Below are 15267 nucleotides of genomic sequence, written 5' to 3'. Positions count from 1 at the left end.
TGGATATTAAACTCTTTTCTGATAATGAGTGGCCAATATTTTCTCACATTATGTAGGGTTCCTTTAGAGTTTATTAATAGTTTTCTTTTCTGTGTAGAAACTTTTCAGTTGATGTAGCCCCACGTGTTTACTTTAGCTCCTTTGCCCTATGTTTTTGCTGTGATATCCCCCAAATCATTGCTAATACCAACAACAAGGAGCTTTTTCCCTATCTTTTCCCCTAGAAGTTTTATGGTTTCACTTCTTACATTCAAGTCTTTAACCCATTCAGGTTAATCTTTGTCAGTGATGTAACACAGTTACACTGCAACTTACACTGTCACTGATTGCATGTGGATATCCAGTTTCCTATCACCATTTACCGAAGAGACTATTCTTTGCCCATTGTATGTTGTCCGTACCCTTGACAAAGGTGAGTTTTCCATACACGTGGGGTTTATTTCTGGGCTCTGTGTCCTGTTCCATTGTTCTATATCCTGCTTTCATGCCAGTACCATACTGTTTTGATTGCTATGGCTTTGTAACATAGTTTGAAATCAGGACATGTAGTGCCTCCAGATCTGTTGTTCTTTCTCAACATTATTTTGGCCTTTGGGGTCTTTTGTGCTTCCACATGAATTTGGGGATGGTGTTTTCAGTTGCTTTGAAAGCTGCCATTGTGATTTTGTTTGGGATTGCATTGAATCTGTAGATCACTTTGACACTACGGATAGTTTAGCAATATTAATTCTTACAACCCAAGGACATTGGATAGTTTTTCATTTATTTGTCTCTTCTTAAATGTTTTTCATCTAAATCTTATAGTTTTGCAGGTGCATGTCTTTCAATGGTTACATATATTCCTAAGTATTTTATTGGTTTTGATGCCACTGTAAATGGTTTGGTTTCTGAATTCCTCTTTAGGTATTTTGTTGTCGGTGTGTAAACATAACGTATTCTTATAGATTGATCTTGTATCCTGCAGCCTCACTGAATTTGTTATTAGCGCTAATGTTTGGTTTTGTTGTTGTTGTTGTTGTTGTTGTTGTTGGGTGGGAGACTTTAGGATTTTCTATATATGATTATATCTTGGTCAAGATATGGAAAAAACCTAAAGTGGAATATTAGTCAGCCATGTAAAGTAATGAAACCTTGCCATTTGTGTAAACGTGGAGGGACTCTGAGGACACCACACTAAGTAAAATAAGTCAGAAAGCAAAAGACGGATACCACATGATCTCACATGTGGAACCTAAAAACAGCAGCAGCAACAACAACCAACAAACAGCACCCCTAAAAAGAGAAACAAAGCATTGTGCTCAAGAATACAGTGAATACATCTGTGGTGGCCAGAGGTGGGCTTGGGAAGGTGAGTGAAACAGGTGAAGGGGGTTGAGAGGCACAAATTTCCACTTATAAAAGAAGCTTTGGGGATGTCATATACAGCATGGTGAGTATAGTTAATGATACTGCATTGTCTATCTGAAAGTTGCTAAGAGAGTAAATCTTGAAAGGAAAAAATCATGTCATCTGCAAACAGAGACATGTTCAGTTCTTCGTTTCCAATTTGGATTCCTTTTATTTCTTTTCCTCACCTTTGTGCTCTGGCTAGGACTTCCGGTACAATGATGAATAGAAGCGGTGAGAATGAGCATCCCTGTCTTGTTCCTGATCTTGGAGCAAAGGCCTTTGCTTTTCACCATTGAGGATGATGTTAGCTGTGGGCTTGGCGTTATGGCCTTTATTATGTTGACGTCCATTCCTTCTATATGCGACTCCTTGGGACTTTTTATCATGAAATGATATTCAATTTTGTCAAATGTTGTCTCTGTGTTTATTGAGATGATCCTGTGATTTGTAACCCTCTCTGTTCATGTGGTGTGCGTTTATTGATTTGTGTGTATTGAACCATCACTGGACCCCAGACATAAGCCCCACTTGATCATGGTTTATATTCCTTTTAAAAAGCATTTGGGGGCACCAGGGCGGCTCAGTCATTTAAGCGTCTGGCTTCGGCTTAGGTCATGATCTCATGGTTGGTGGGTTTAAGCCCCGCATCGGGCTCTGTGCTGACAGCTCAGAGCCTGGAGCCTGCTTCAGATTCTGTGTCTCCCTCTCTCCATGCCTCTCCCCTGCTCATGCTCTGTCTCTATGTCATGCTTTCTTAAAAATTAATAAACATTAAAATAAATTTAAAAGCTGTTGAATTCATTTTGTGAGCATTTTGTTGAGGACTTTGGCATCTTTATTCATAGGTGATATTGGCTGTAATTTTCTTTTCTTGTAGTGTCCTTGTCTGGTTTTGCTACCAGGGTACTATTGGCTTCATTAAATGAGTTTGGAAGTATTTCTTCCTCTTTAATATTTTTAAAGAGTTTGAGAAAGATTGGTATTAATCCATCTTAATGAGTGATAGAATTCACCAGTAAAGCCACCTGGGTGCTTTACTGTGTTGGGGGACTTTTTATTCTTCACTCAATCTGCTACTAGTAATTGGTCTGTCCAGATTCTCTGTTTTTGTCCATGATTCAGTGGGAGTACATGATTCAGTACAAGTCCCATGGGGACTTGTATGTTTTCAGGAATGTATCCAATATCTCTCAGTGATCTAATTTGTTGCCATTTATTGTCATAGTAAATATTATGACCTTTGAAAATTTGTGGAATCAGTTCTGTAGTTTTTTTTTTTAACATATATTTATTTAATTTGAGAAAGGGGGGAGGGGAAGAGAAAGGGGGAGAGACCGAATCCCAAGAAGGCTCAGTGCTGTCAGCGCAGAGGACAGCATGGGGCTCAGTCTCACAAACTGAACCATGCGATCATGACCTGAACCAAAATCAAGAGTCAGACACTCAACCAACTGAGCCAGCAAGGCACCCCACAGTTCTATACTTTTGTTTATAATTTTCTTTATTTGAGTCACCTCCATTTTTTCTTAGTGTAGCTAACAGTTTGTGAGCTTTTTTTTAGCTTAACAAAAACCAACTCTTCATTTCATTTATCTTTTTATGATGTGTTTTTACTTGCTATTTCATTTATTTTCATTCAGATATTTGTTATTTTCATCCTTCTAAACTTTGGGCTTAGTTTGTTCTTATTTTCTAGTTCCTTGAGGTGTAATGTTAGATTGTTTATTTGTGACTTTCTTTACATAGGCACTTATGGCTACAAACGTTGCTCTTAAGGACTGATTTCCTTCATCTTGTGAGATTTATATCTCTGTTTTGTTTCCATTTTTGTTTTTCTCAAGATTTTTAAAATTTCCTTTTTGATTTAGTCTTTGACCTATGGTTGTGCACAGGTGACCAGGATGGCTGGAGTCCTCCTGTTCTCCTTCCCTGCAGGTGAAATCCTTCTGATGGCTTCTTCCTTGGTGCTGAGTTGGTCCAGACTGAAGGAGGGGGTGACACAGGTGAAGTGTTTTCCCTGATTTTCTGTGCAGCAACCTATGGTTCTTGTGCTCCACAGGGTTGTGCTGTGTCCTCGTGATGGCCTAGGGTTTTCCCAAGGCCATGTCACAATTTGTGGTTGTTTAGTTGTTTGTGTTGGTGATTTTACAGAAGCAAGGGGTGTGCGCTACTTTTTATTTATTTATTTATGTCATATTTTTAACTTTTGATTTTTTGGTTTTGTTTTTTTCCTGAAAGGCAAGCATTGGGAGCCCCTGGTCTCCACTCCTGCTTGCAGCTTGAGGGTCTGTACGACTGTTGCCTTAAGGTCTTTGTCTAGTAGGTTTGCATCAGTTCTTTCTCAGAGACAGTTCTACTGATAGAGTTTTTTCCTTTCAATGGGTCATACTTTCCTGTTTCTTTGTATGCTTTGTGATTTGGGTTTTTTTTAAACTACACATTTGATCTTATGTGATAACTCTGGAAATTGAGTCTCCCCTTCCCCAGAGTTTGCAAAGCTTTTTTGGTTGCTGTGTTTTGCTTTTGTGTTTTGGTCGTTCTGTTGTGTAGAGTGTCTGCATGCCAGGTGTCTACCTACGGTGTAACCTTAAGAACCTCTCAGATCATTTATGAGCCTGCACCCTTCCCTGGGCATATGTAACTTTGTAAACGTCTCTGTATTTGCAGTTGCTTTCTGGTGATCCAGTCCTTATATACTTCCCTTGCAAAATGGAAAAAAATGGAAAATGAAGAAGGGGAAAGCCTTTAAATACCCTTCAGTTTGCTTTAACCAGTGGAGAAAGGGCTTGTCATATTGGTGGTGGGAATTGCAAACATGGTTGCCTACGTGTCTCCTGCATCCCCTTGACCAAAAGCAGCAAGCAGCGATCAGAACATTTATTCCTGATGTTTGGAAGACATTGTCCTAATCACTCACCTTAGCTTCCACGTGCTGTGTTCAAACTACTGTAGGAATCACTCTGGGTGTCTGTAAGGGGCCTGAGAGTCAAGAGGTGGTAGCCGCATCTACGGTGCCAGGCTGAAATAGACTGAACTTAACTGCCATTTACCATCCGAGACTTTCCCCTGGAAGTTCCAAGCCTTCAATACACTCCAGCTTTCCACAACAGTTCTGTCAGATTGCATCAGTGCACCTGTTAGCCAGGTGGGGATGTGGATTACTGATGCCTCCTACTCCATCTGCCCTGAACCACTTCTTCAGTGTGACTTGGAGATTCTAGTGGATTTAGCATATATCTCATTAGGAGTTTTTAATACAACTTTATGGAGATGTTATTCACACACCGATCACTGATTTATGTATACAATTCAATCGTTTTTATTATATTCACAAAGCTGTGCAACTATCGCTACAATCGCTTTTAGAACATTTTCATCACAGCAGGAGTAACCTTGTATTCATTAGCAGTCGCTTCCCCTTTGTCCCATTGCCTTTCCCCCAGCTCTGGGCAAGTGCTAATGTACTTTCCGGTCTCTGTAGATTTGTGTATGATGGACATTTCTTGAAATTGGAATCGAGCCCCACGCAGTCCTTTGAGACTGGGTTCTTCCACACAGCATGTTGTCAGGTGCGTTCATGCTGTCTGCCATTATGGTGATAATTTGCATTTCCATCAGGGAAGGAGAGAAAGCACATTTACATATCCATGTTTATTATTTAGATTTCTTCTTTGTAACATTCCCATTCATCACTTACCCATGCTCACCTGCTCTGTGTCCTGGGAGACCATCCGCTATCGACCACTTATGGAATGGACTCCTGTATCTCCCATGCTCCCTTGCCTTCTGGCTTCCACTTGACTTTGGTAAATGGGACGTATTAGGCCATTTATTCACTAAGTAGTCTGTCTTATGCTCACTGATCTGAGCAGTGTTTACGTATTTTGCGGTCTAGCGCTTGGTTGCTAACAGGTGTGGCAAACAATTTCTCCTAATATATGGCTTCTATTTTCACTTTTGTAACCATGACTTTTAATGAACAGTAGTTATTACTTTTACCTAATAAAATGTAGGAATTTTCTCTATTAGAAATGTCTTCTCAGTTCTGTTTAACAAATTTTTCCTTAATTATACTCATAAAGGTACTTTTCTGTAATCCTTTCTGAAATTTTATGGATTTTAATCGATTTCTTTCTGCATGTGTATGGTGTGAAGGAAAGGTTAAATCTGTTTTTTCCTTCATAAGTAGCTAACAGCTGACTGACTTTTCATTGAAAACTCCATCTTTTTCCTCTTTCCTAAAGTCCTACCTCTATCAACAATCAAGTATCCACTTGGGGTTATTTCTAAACTTCTTATTGTACACTCGTCTCTTTTTTCATCACATAACAATTTTGTGCTGATTGTTCCAGCTAATTAGTATGTGTTTCTTTAGACAAAGTAAGGCCATAATTTTTGTGTTCTGACATTGAGGGTGTCTTTGCAACTTTTTATGTCTGAGAAGGACTTTTTCAAGTTACACAAAAAATTTTGACTTCAGCTGGGAACATGCATGTCAGGTGACTAAATATTTTGCTGCTCTGGGCATGTCACTGAATGATGGTAACGTGCCATAAGTATTGATTTTGGGGTTAAAAGAATTTTTAGCAAATAGATAAATTTGTAAATACAGAATCTGTGAATAATGAGGATTGAGTATAAAGGTGTTTTTTGGACAAATTGGTGATGTTTCTGATGGATACCAAGGGGCTGAGAGAGTTGGGGACTGCTATGGTGTTCCATGCTAGGATGGTCAGATATTCAATAAATTAAAATCCCCATAAGTAAAGCAAACATCATATATAAAACCTGGAAGGCTTTTAAATTCTTAAAAATCCCAATCTTCATTGGCCCAGTTAGGGTTCTTAAATGTGTTTATTTCTTCTTGTATCACTCCCTGAAGAGAGGCATTCTCTCAGCTTACCGATCGTGTAACGTTTTCACACGAAAACTACTCCCAAAATTAGGGTAGGTCTTAGGTTTAATGTTTCATAAGCAGGAATATTGTTTGTTCCAGACCCTAGTTCCAGGATTTAGTCCTTTTTCATAGAATAACCACATTCCTGTATCCTAACATGTCTGCCAAATTTGGTTAATGTTCTGTGTATCTTCTCAGAGGCCGATCTGCTCAGGAAAATCAGAACCAGAGGAGAGAAGTGAAAAGTAAGTTATACTGAGAGCGAAAAAGAAGGAATCATATAGAGGGGAATAAGAGGGAATTAGTGGGATTCATGTAGAGGGTGTACTTCCTGAAATCTCCCACTCTGGCACATTGTCTCTCTCCCCTCCACACACACACCGGTGGGCCCACATCTCCCTACACTCTACACACAGGCCGAGACCTTTGTGAAGTCTGTGCAGCATTGCATTGCCCTGGCCTAGCTCATGGTGGAGCAGAACTTTCCAGCCATTGCTATCCATTGTGGGACGCCCTGGCAGGAGAGGTGAGTCAGAGATGAAAAGATGTTTTGTGTTTTGGGAGGAAATGAGACCACTGAGAGAAAGGACTGTGAACAATTTTCTAATGTTCTTTCTGCCAAAGGCTTTCCTGGTATCAGTAGTTAAAGATCTTCGATGACAAATTCTTGTGGCCACCATGGACATTGAGCGGGTGAACACTGCCATCAACTACCACCTGCCTGGGGATTCCCACTCCTACCTGCATCTGGTAAACTGCACACCCACATGGACATCCCAGTGTCCCCTCCCACCCCCTGATTTCCTATGTCTTCATACTTTACATGCTCGTCCCTTCTTTTGGGTGTCTTCCTACTTTGGGGTTTTCCCAGTGCTACCATCTATCTCCTTCCATGAGACCTGAGCAGGCCAGTTTGGTCACACAGGTTTGGCCATCATGTTTGTGTCAGTTGAAAAGATGCCAAGGTTCTCAGTGAGGTGCAGGGTCACATTGAGGTCAGTAGGAGTGAGCTGCCTGATGAGATGGCCATTTCCTCCTCCAGTGAGTATTGATCTCATGAAACTGGCTCCTCCAAATCTTCAGAGTCTCCTTGTTCTTTCGTGTCTTTGTTTTGAACCATGTAGTGCAGGCAACGGGTGTCTGATGCCTAATGGGTGCCTGAGCAGCTTATGTCCCCCAATCTTGATGCCATGTTGGGATGTTTGTTTATTTCTATGTGGGGTCCTTTTCCTCCCTCATCCAATTATTTCTCTTTCTGCAGCCCAGTCTCTCCTCTGACCCCACACCCTACACACACACCTGCATGTACAGGGGTCTGTGTTTCTGCTAATCTCATGTAGGCTTTCCATGCTTTATTGTAACTGTGCATCTGTTCTCTGCAGTTGCAGCCATGTGAGGGGACTCACCCATTGTTTTGGAAGGTGACAGTCCCTCTTCAGGAGATGACAGCAGGCATGGGGGTGAAGGAGACACTGCTGCCACCTGCCGCTGATAATCCCCAATCCCCACCCTATGGATTCCCCTTTTGTGTCACCATCACTCCCAAACCCCCAACTCCTGATTTGTTAGAATTGTTTCATACAACATCAACAGGAAACATGCATGCACCAGTGGTATCTGTAAGTGAGTGAGTTTAGGGTCAGGTATTTTAGTTTATTTATTTATTTTATTATTATTATTATTATTTATTTTTTTTAATTTACATCCAAATTAGTTAGCATATAGTGCAACAATGATTTCCAGAGTAGATTCCTTAGTGCCTGTTACCCATTTAGCCCATTCCCCCTCCCGCAACCCCTGCAGTAACCCTCAATTTGTTCTCCATATTTCTGTGTCTCTTCTATTTTGTCCCCCTCCCTGCTTTTATATTATTTTTGTTTCCCTTCCCTTATGTTCATCTAGTTTGTATCTTAAAGTCCTCATATGAGTGAAGTCATATGCTATTTGTCTTTCTCTGACTGACTAATTTCACTTAGTATATTATACTAACCCTCCAGTTTCCATCCAGGTCGTTGCAAATGGCAAGATTTCATTCTTTTCGATTGCTGAGTAATACTCCATTGTGTATATATACCACGTCTTCTTTATCCATTCATCCATCGATGGACATTTGGGCTCTTTCCATACTTTGGCTATTGTTGATAGTGCTGCTATAAACATGGCGGTGCATGTGTGCCTTCGAAACAGCACACCTGTATCCCATGGATAAATGCCTAGTTGTGCAATTGCTGGGTCGTAGGGTGGTTCTATTTTTAGTTTTTGAGGAACCTCCATACTGTTTTTCCAGAGAGGCTGCACCACTTGCATTCCCACCAACAATGCAAAAGAGATCCTCTTTCCCCACATCCTCGCCAAGATCTGTTGTTGCCTGTGTTGTTAATGTTAGCCATTCTGACAGGTTAAAGGTGGTATCTCATGGTGGTTTTGATTTGTATTTCCCTGATGATGAGTGAGTTGAGCATTTTTTCATGTGTCCGTTGGCCATCTGGATGTCTTCTTTGGAGAAGTGTCTATTCATGTCTTTTGCCCATTTCTTCCTTGGATTATTTGTTTTTTGGGTGTTGGGTTTGATCAGTTATTTATAGATTTTTGGATAACTAACACTTTATCTGATATGTCATTTGCAAATATCTTCTCCGAATCCGTCGGTTGCCTTTTAGTTTTGCTGATTGTTTCCTTTGCTGTGCAAAAGTTTTTATTTTGATGAGGTCCCAGTAGTTCATTTTTGTTTTTGTTTCCCCTGTCTCCAGAGACGTGTTGAGTAAGAAGTTGCTGCGGCCAAGATCAAAGAGGTTTTTGCCTGCTTTCTCCTCGAGGATTTTGATGGCTTCCTGTCTTACATTGACGTCTTTCATCCATTTTGAGTTGACTTTTGTGTATGGTGTAAGAAAGTGGTCCAGGGTCATTCTTCTGCATGTCGCTGTCCAGTTTTCCCAGCACCACTTACTGAAGAGACTGTCTTTATTCCATTGGATATTCTTTCCTGCTTTGTCAAAGATTAGTTGGCCATCCATTTGTGGGTCCATTTCTGGGTTCTCTATTTTGTTCCATTGATCTGAGTGTCTGTTCTTGTGCCAGTACCATACTGTCTTGATGATTACAGCTTTGTAGTATAGCTTGAAGTCTGGGTTAGTGATGCTTCCTGCTTTGGTTTTCTTTTTCAAGATCGCTTTGGCTATTCGGGGTCTTTTCTGGTTCCATACAAATTTTAGGATTATTTTTTCTAGCTCTGTGAAGAATGCTGGTGTTACTTTGATAGGGATTGCATTGAATATGTAGATTGCTCTGGGTAGTATCGACATTTTAACAATATTTGTTCTTCCTATCCAGGAGCTGCAATCTTTTTCCATTTTTTTGTTGTGTCTTCTTCAATTTCTTTCATAAGCTTTCTATAGTTTTCAGTGTATAGAGTTTTCACCTCTTTGGTTAGATTTATTCCTAGGTATTTTATGGCTATTTGTGTGACTGTAAATGGAATCGATTCCTTGATTTCTCTTTCTGCCGCTTCATTGTTTCTGTGCGTTGATTTTATATCTTGCAACTTTGCTGAATTCATGAATCAGTTCTAGCAGTTTTTTGGTGGAATCTTTTGGGTTTTCCATATAGAGTATCATGTCATCTGCGAAGAGTGAAAGTTTGACCTCCTTCTGACTGATTTGGATGCCTTTTGTTTCTTTTGTGTTGTCTGATTGCAGAGGCTAAGACTCCCAATACTACGTTGAATAACAGTGGTGAGAGTGGACATCCCTGTCTTGTTCCTGACCTTAGGGGGAAAGCTCTCAGTTTTTCCCTATTGAGGATGATATTAGCGTTGGGTCATTCATATATGGCTTTTATGATCTCAAGGTATGCTCCTTCTATCCCTACTTTCTTGTGGGATTTTATCATGAAAGGATGCTGTATTTTGTCAAATGCTTTCTCTGCTTCTATTGAGAGGATCATATGCTTCTTGTCCTTTCTTTTATCGATGTGATGAATCATGTTAATTGTCTTGCAGATATTGAACAAGCCCTGCATCCCAGGTATAAATCCCGCTTGGTTGTGGTGAATAATTTTTTTAATGTATTGTTGGATTATTTAATGGATTTAATGGATTTAATGTATTAGCTGATTGGCTAATATCTTGTTGAGGATTTTTTTTGCATCCATGTTCATCAGGGAAATCGGTCTATAGTTCTCCTTTTTAGTGGGGTCTCTGTCTGGTTTTGGAATCAATGTAATGCTGGCTTCATAGAAAGAGTTTGGAAGTTTTCCTTCCAGTTCTGTTTTTTGGAACAGTTTCAAGAAAATAGCTGTTAACTCTTCCTTAAATGTTTGGTAGATTTCCCCTGGAAAGCTATCTGGGCCAGGACTCATTTTTTGGGCAGATTTTTGATTACTAATTCAATTTCCTTACGGGTTATGGGGCTGTTCAAATTTTCTATTTCTTGCTGTTTCAGGTTTGGTAGTGTATATGTTTCTAGGAATTTGTCCAGTTCTTCCAGATTACTCATTTTATTTGCATATAATTGCTCATAATATTCTCTTATTATTGTTTTTATTTCTGTTGTGTTGATTGTGATCTCTCCTCTTTCATTCTTGATTGTATTTATTTGGGTCCTTTTCTTTTTCTTCTTGATCAGTCTGGCTAGTGGTTTATCTCTTTTGTTAATTCTTTCAAAGAACCACTTTCTGGCTTCATTGATCTGTTCTACTGTTTTTGTTTTTGTTTTTTTTTGTTTTTTTTTGTTTAAATAGCATTAATTTCTGCTCTAATCTTTATTATTTCCTGTCTTCTGCTGGTTTGGGTTTTTTGTTTTTTTTTTTTAATTTTTTTTTTTCAACGTTTTTTATTTATTTTTGGGACAGAGAGAGACAGAGCATGAACGGGGGAGGAGCAGAGAGAGAGGGAGACACAGAATCGGAAACAGGCTCCAGGCTCTGAGCCGTCAGCCCAGAGCCTGACGCGGGGCTCGAACTCACGGACCGCGAGATCGTGACCTGGCTGAAGTCGGACGCTTAACCGACTGCGCCACCCAGGCGCCCCTGAAATGTTCTGAATATATCTGTTAAGTCCATCTGGTGCAGTGTGTCATTCAAAGCCATTGTTTCCTTATTGATTTTTTGATTAGATGATCTGTCTATTGCTGTGAGTGGGCTGTTGAAGTCTCCTACTATTATGGTATCACTATTGATGAGTTTAAAGAAAGTTTAAAGAAACATAAAGATGTTTGTGATTAATTGATTTATATATTATCGTGCTGCCACATTTGGCGCATAAATGTTTACAATTGATAGGGTTTCTTGGTGGATAGACCCCTTGATTATGATATAATGCCCTTCTGCATCTCTTGATACAGTCTTTATTTTAAAGTCTAGATTGTCTGATAGAAGTATGGCTACTCTGGCTTTCTTTTGTTGACCATTAACATGATACATGGTTCTCCATTCCCTTATTTTCAACCTGAAGGTGTCTTTAGGTCTAAAGTGGGTCTCTTGTAAACAGCATATAGATGGACCTTATTTTCTTATCCATTCTGTTCCCCTATGTCTTTTGATTGGAGCATTGAGTCCATTGATGTTTAGAATGAGTCCTAAAAGATATGAATTTATTGCCATTATGATGCTTGTAGAGTTGGAGTTTTTGGTGGTGTTCTCTGGTCCTTTCTAATCTTTGCTGGTTTTGATATCTATATCTATATCTATATCTAATCTATATATTGTTTGTTTGTTTTTCATCTTTTCTCCCCTCAGTGAGTCTCCCTTAAAATTTCTTGCAGGGCTGGATTAGTGGTCACAAACTCCTTTAATTTTTGTTTGTCTGGAAAACTTTTTATCTCTCCTTCTATTTTGAATGACAGCCTTGCTGGATAAAGAATTCTTGGCTGCATATTTTTCTGATTCAGCACACTGAATATATCCCGCCACTCCTTTCTGGCCTGCCAAGTTTCTGTGGATAGGGCTGCTGCAAACCTGATCTGTCTTCCCTTGTAGGTTAGGGATTTTTTTCCCTTGCTGCTTTCGTGATTCTCTCCTTGCCTGAGTATTTTGTGAATTTGACTATGATGTGCCTTGTTGATGGTCGGTTTTTGTTGAATCTAATGGGGGTCGTCTGTGCTTCCTGGATTTTGATGTCTGAGTCTTTCCCCAGGTTAGGAAAGTTTCTGCTATGATTTGCTCACATAACCCTTCTACCCCTATTTCTCTCTCTTCCTCCTTATGATTCTGATATTGTTCCTTTTTAATGAGTCACTGATTTCTCTAAGTCTTAAATTGTGCTCTTTTGCCTTCACCTCCCTCTTTTTTTCTGCTTCATTATTCTCTATAAATTTGTCCTCTATATCGCTGATTCTCTGTTCTGCCTCATCCATCCTTGCTGCCGCTGCATCCATCTGTGATTGCAGCTCAGTTATAGCATTTTTTTTTTTTTCGTTCTGGCTATTTTTTACTTCTTTTATCTCTGTAGAAGGGATTCTAATCTATTTTTGACTCCCACTAGTATTCTTATTATCGTGATTCTAAATTCTGGTTCAGACATCTTGCTTGTATGTGTGTTGGTTAAATCCCTGGATGTCGTTTCTTCATGCTCTTTCTCTCAGATGAATTCCTTCATTTTGTCATTTTGAAGGGAGAAAGGAATTAATGATGTATAAAAATTGAAAATAAAAATATTAAAAGTAAAAAAACATTAAAATTAAAAATTAAAAACACACCCACTCAAAAATCAAATAGGTGATGCTAGATCTTAGGTGTGTTTTGGTTGGGTGTAGAAAGTGGTTTGACAGATTAGAGAAATAAAGGGGGGGGGGAAGGAAATCATTTGAGAATTTGAAAAAATGAATACACTGAGATAGACTAAAATGAGATGATGGGGGTAAAATAGAATTTGAAAAAATATACAGAAAAGTAAAGAATATAGTAGAAAAAAAGAAAAATATTTTTAATAAAAACTAAAAATAAATATGATTTTTCCTTTTTCTGTATTCAAGAAAAAAGAAAGGAAATGAAAAAGAGAAAAAAGATAAAATCAAAAAGAAAGAAAAAAAGGAAATAGTTTGAAAATTTGAAAAAGTGAATATGCTGTAGTAGACTAAAATAAAATAATGGAAGTAAAATAGAATTTGAAAACGTTTACATAAAAGCAAAAAATATAGTAATAAAAGTTGAATAGAAATATTTTTAATAAAATTGAAGTTTACCTTAAATTACCTTACCTGACATTTTTCTCTTTCTGCATTCAAGAAAAAGAAAATAAATGAAAAAGAGAAAAAAATAAAAATAAAGAAACTAAATAAAATAAAAAGGAATTTGAAAATTTGAAAAGGTGAATACACTGAAGTTGAATAAAATAAAATGATGGAATTAAAATAGGATTTGAAGAAATTTACATAAAAGTAAAAAATACAGTAATAAAAATTAAAGAAAAATATTTTTAATAAAAATTGAAAATAAAAATGAAATTTTTCTATTTCTGTATTCAAGAAAAAGAAAAGACATGTAAAGAGAAAACGAAAAAAGAAAAGAAAAGAAAGAAAGAAAGAAAGAAAGAAAGAAAGAAAGAAAATTGAATAGATGAACCTACTAACAGATTGAAATAGGACCGAAATTACTTCATTTTCCCCTGGAAGTCAGTCTATGTAGCGCTTCATACTCCATAAACTAAGCAGGTGGTGAGACTTGTGTTCTTGAGAGCGAAGTTGCCCAGTTGGGCGGGGCTCAGTGTAATGGCTCTGCTCTCCACTAGATGGCGCTTTTAGCCTACTGGGGTGGATTGTTGTGGTGCTCCTACATGCACATGCCCATTCCCATGCATGGGAGTCATGAATATGGCGCCACCCAGCTACCCACCCTGTTCTCCCGAATCAGCAATCACACACCCGTCCTCCTTCTTCAGCTTTCATCCACTCCCCACTTTTTCACTCTCCATGACCAAGCCCCAGGCAGTACCTCTCTCCCAAGTTTTGTCTCAGATGTGGCTGTTTTCCTTGGCCCCTTATTTCCAAAGGCTTTGACCCATTCCACCCCTCTGTGGGAGGGTCTCACTGAACAATGGCTGAATGAGCAATGGCCGAATGTCAGCTGCACTCAGGAACGCTTGCTGGACCCTGCTGCTGCCAGTGCCCTGAGACTACGACCAGATGCCAGCCCACCCCAGAAAAAGTTCGCAGCATAGTGTAGCAGCAGCGTTTCAGAGATTATGGAAAATCACAACACACATCTGGCACCAGGCTTCACCCTTAATGACCTTGTTCCAGCACCAGTGAATGTGGCTGTTCTCTGAGGTCTACTGGGACCAGGTGGCTTCAACAGTCTCTACCAAATGTCATTCCAACAGTGGAACCGCTTTTCCCCATGTAGCCCGAGAACCTCCCAGACCCCACTCTGCTCCTGGGGATTTGTCCTTCCCACCAGAGCACCACCAGGTATCGAGCTGCGGAGTTGCAGCCTTTGCGCTCCCCTTGTTTACAGTCTGCATGGAATTTAAGCCCTCTCCTTTCTCCTTTCTCCCTTTTTAGTTTAGTCCCTGTGTCTGTTTCCAATTTTCCACTTTCTCTACAGCTGTTTTTGGGGACGGGTGCTTTTCCTGTATTCTCCCCCCTCCCCAGTCTCCATCCTCTCATCCTCTTTCTGCCCGCAAAAGCAGTTCCCCACCCTCAGTGTCTCCTCGCTCCCCAAATTCACTTCTCTGCACCATGTACCTGCTGAAGTCTGTGGTTCAGGTAGTGCAGATTGTTGTGTTAATCATACAATCAGTTTTCTAGGTGTATAGGGTGGTATAGTGTTGGTCTGGCTGTATTTCATGGACGCAAGACACAAAAAAAACTTCCATGCTGTTCTGCTATCTTTGCTTCTCCCATATTTTACTTTTTTAATGTTTATTCATTTTTGAGAGAGAGACAGACAGAGTGTGAGTGAGGGAGGGGCATAGAGAGAGGGATATACAGAATCCAAAGCAGGCTCCAGGCTCCAAGCTGTCAGCAGGGAGCCCAACACGGGGCTTG

General features: G+C 39.5%; 1 protein-coding gene and 1 long non-coding RNA gene across 2 annotated transcripts in view; both read left to right on the top strand.

Moving 5' to 3' along the window:
• LOC131515325 (class I histocompatibility antigen, Gogo-B*0101 alpha chain-like) overlaps positions 1 to 15267 on the top strand; it is a 116175-nt gene that overhangs the window by 20772 nt on the left and 80136 nt on the right. The window lies entirely within an intron of this gene.
• Positions 5471 to 7362, top strand: LOC131515351 (uncharacterized). The gene is made up of 2 exons (XR_009263587.1): positions 5471 to 6812; positions 6911 to 7362. It is a non-coding gene; the product is annotated as an uncharacterized LOC131515351 (long non-coding RNA).

The sequence above is a fragment of the Neofelis nebulosa genome, chromosome 6 (assembly GCF_028018385.1).
Source record: "Neofelis nebulosa isolate mNeoNeb1 chromosome 6, mNeoNeb1.pri, whole genome shotgun sequence".
Classification (NCBI taxonomy): Eukaryota; Metazoa; Chordata; class Mammalia; order Carnivora; family Felidae; genus Neofelis; species Neofelis nebulosa.
The sequence above is the reverse complement of the archived record's forward strand: the minus strand, read 5'-3'. Positions and strand labels throughout refer to the sequence as shown.